Raw genomic sequence first — 3,468 nt, 5'->3', positions numbered from 1 at the left:
GATGCTGGATCAGGAATCATCGGTTGTAACTCCTCCTGGACATTCTTGTTATATCAATAAAACTATTTGAGTTTCTCCTACATGCTTGTGTATCAATGATGTTTTGTTATATTTGCATGTTTAGCTTAAATCTGATCCTAAGTTATTTATGAATGTAAATCCATGTCTTTGTGTAGTTTTCCTCTTCTGTGATCTTGCAGGAACTTGGTGAAGCCGGGCAAGTGAAGGAGCAGGTAGCTGGAAGCTGTCAAAGAGGAGAGAGATTGGATCAAAGGACTAGCGCAAGACACAGGTTAGTTCATCCTATTCCTCTTCATTTACAGTTCATAAAGAAGAATATGAAAGTAGTTTTCCTTGTTTGTTGCTAAGGCACTGTCACACCTTAGTGGGATAGGGGCGTTCTGAGTAGACACTTTTCCCAACAACATGGGTGGCAGGGTGATTCCCTGAATTGCCCCGCCAACCCCGTGGGCCGTTAGGCTGCCAAGGTGGTGCGGAGTTTGTCTGCAACCCTCCGCCCCACCCTGGCGTCCCGACGGCCCACTGGGATGGTGGGTACTCAAATCGCCCCGCCACCCCTGCGAGTCATTGGGCTGCCAAGGTGGGGTGGAGGCTTTCCGCAGCCCTCTGCCCCACCCCGATAGCCCAACGGGTTTTGGGGTTGGTGGGGTGATTACCAGAATCACCCCGCGAGCCTCACGAGCCATTGGGCCGTCGAGGTGGGGCTGAGGGCGGGGTGATTCCCGGAATCACCTCGCCACCCCGCGGGCCATTGGGGCACCAGGGTGGGCCAAAGGGTGAGGTGATTCCAGGAATCACCCCGCAATCCCCATGGGCCGTTGGCCACCGGGGTGGGGCGAAGGCTATGCGTAGCCCTCCGTCCCACCCCAGTGGCCAAATAGCCTGCGGGCGTGGCGAGGTGATTCCCGGAATCACCTAGCCACTACGAGCCGTTGGGTCAACGGGGTGGGGTAAAGGGTGGGGTGATTCCCGCAATCACCCTACCAACCCTGTGGGCTGTTGGACCACTCGTGTAAGGGCCTGCAGCCCTTGGCACACCCACCAGCATAAGTGCGACGAGTTGGTTCGACAACCGGGTGCATGAGGTGACAAAACAAGAAGTGCAAAGGTTGGCTAAGGGCAAAGTGTGCACGAACAATCAAACATGGCAGATCAAAACATGAAGGCATGCATGAAAAATGTGAGGGCGAACCATGTGTTTATACGGTCGATGAGCGTGGGCAATCCACATACGAAGCCGACGATGGAGAGTTGTGTTTGGGGGAGTTGGTCGATGAGCCGACCAACCTCAAACATTAACAAAGGCGTTGGTTGAGGTAAGATGACAGTCGGCTGAGAGAAGGTGCGACCACTCCATGGAGGCGTATAAACAAGCAAGGCATGGAGGAATTTGAGCATTCAAACTTTGCTCATCATCCAACAAGGATAAGTGCGCAAGACTAGGTGTAGCCGCAGCAAATAGAAGGGAAGGCACATATTCGTGATGCGCCCGCTCTTGAGCGAGGCCACATAGAGGTGGCATGCTATCTTGGTTATTGGGTGAAGGCGCGGGTAGGAGTACCCGCCGGTTGGTAAACGGTGGAGACTTGGTGGAGTCGACCGCCGGTGCGAAGTTAAAGAACGGTGGAACGTCATGAAGACGAGCGCACAATGGAACATTCGTGAAGCCGGTTGTGCGAAGAGGGTGTCTTGGTGACTTGGTAGAGTCACCCGCCAGTCGTGTATGAAAACAAGGTTCGGTTGTGAAGTGTGGAAAGGTAGCTCGTGTGAGGGCGCGCCCATCCGATTTGAGCAAGGAAATCTTGGTTATCACACGAAGGTGTGAGAAGTGTAAATTTGGCTAAGTATGAAACTTGGTGTTTCCAAGTATACTTGTAAAGCTTATGTAACTTTGTAAAGTTGTATAATATATTGATTCAAGCAGACTCATATTGCAAGGAGTTTCCCCTCCCTTTATACTGTTGTGCATTTCTCTTGTATAATGTTGTCTATGTGAATTTTATGGGCTTTCACTTGTATAAAGGATAAAAATAATACGCGGTAACGAAAAATAAACTAAGTATCAAATGTTAAGGCGCAGTCCATGAACATTAGTATTGGTGAAAAGAAAGTGTTCGGTGGTGCCGCACCTCGCTATAAGCAGTTGAAAGACTACCACAGGTTTAGGGGCGTGACAGCCGGGAAGCGGTGGAGGGCAGGGTGATTCCCGGAATCAACCGGCACCCCCACGCGTCGTTGGGCCGCCAGGGTGGGGAGGAGGGCGGGGTGATTCCCGGGATCACCCCACCACACTCGCGGGTTGTTGGGCCGCCGAGGTGGGGCGGAGGGCCGGGTGATTCCCGGAATCACCCTGCCACCCCCGCAGGCCATTAGGCCACAGGTGTAATGCCCTATAGTTGTCACGACAGACGGGCGACACAGGAAACCCGCCGAGAGAGCTGAACGATGGAGGAACAGGGTTGTGGTTAGCAAAGGCACGACGAGCGAGCGAGCTACATTTGATATGGGCGAGTGGGCGAGCATGGAGAATGCCAAAGCTGCGGACTTATAATGGGCAAGCAAGCAGCTCGACTCCACGAGCTGACTTGAGCGATGGGCAAGAGTCATGGCGGTTGGACGGTCCCATGGATGGGCCAACGTATTAATGGGGTGGCCACACATCATAACGTGTGGGCCAACAGTGTTAAAACATATAAAAAGCCGACGGTTATGTTAGGATGGTAGGTCGGGTGAATTCCTAAATAGTGGAGTGAGCAGGCATACATATAGGCAACAAAGAGTGGTGGAGAGGCATCACACTTGGAGCAAAACAACAAGTGCGAAGTGCAAAGTGTTCTCCGATTCTATGGATAAGGCAAGGCGCGACGGATGCCCCTGCACAACGGGTGAACCAGGTGGAGGCAAACGAGCGTAAGGGCAACCCGCGGTTGGAGCACCAGGTGAACGATCGTTGGGCGGCCAGGTGAAACGTGCCGGGCGGTTGAAACGAGTTCGGGCAGGGCTGCATGGCGTGCACGCCCGCCAAACGAAGGAACGCCCGCGTGAACGAGCGACCCACGGAGGGCGCACCGAGTTTGGGTAAGCGGTTCATACGAGGCGACATAGAGGTGTGCCCACTGACCGATTGGACAAAACGAAGTGCCGAGTTTGGTTAACAGAGGTGTAACGAGGTGTGTAGAGGGCGCCCAGGTTGGGTGACATGGACACGAGGAGCGCGCCCGAGTTGGGAAAACGACACGATTCATTCGACGAGCTAAACGAATGCATTCAGGGGTAAACAAAGAGTTGGTCAGAACATGCAGCGACCATTCGGACGTGCTAACGAGTTGGGCAACCGAGTTTGCCAAAGTTGTAAAATTTGGCTAAGTGTAGATTTAGGGTTTCCTCCAAGATTTAACTTGTACATGAAATATTGTGAATTATGTATCATTCGGGCATACTCATATT

The sequence above is a fragment of the Pinus tabuliformis genome, chromosome 5_1, assembly GCF_031772625.1.
Source record: "Pinus tabuliformis cultivar Carrire ecotype Pingquan chromosome 5_1, CPIR1, whole genome shotgun sequence".
NCBI lineage: Eukaryota > Viridiplantae > Streptophyta > Pinopsida > Pinales > Pinaceae > Pinus > Pinus tabuliformis.
This window is presented reverse-complemented; position numbering follows the sequence as displayed.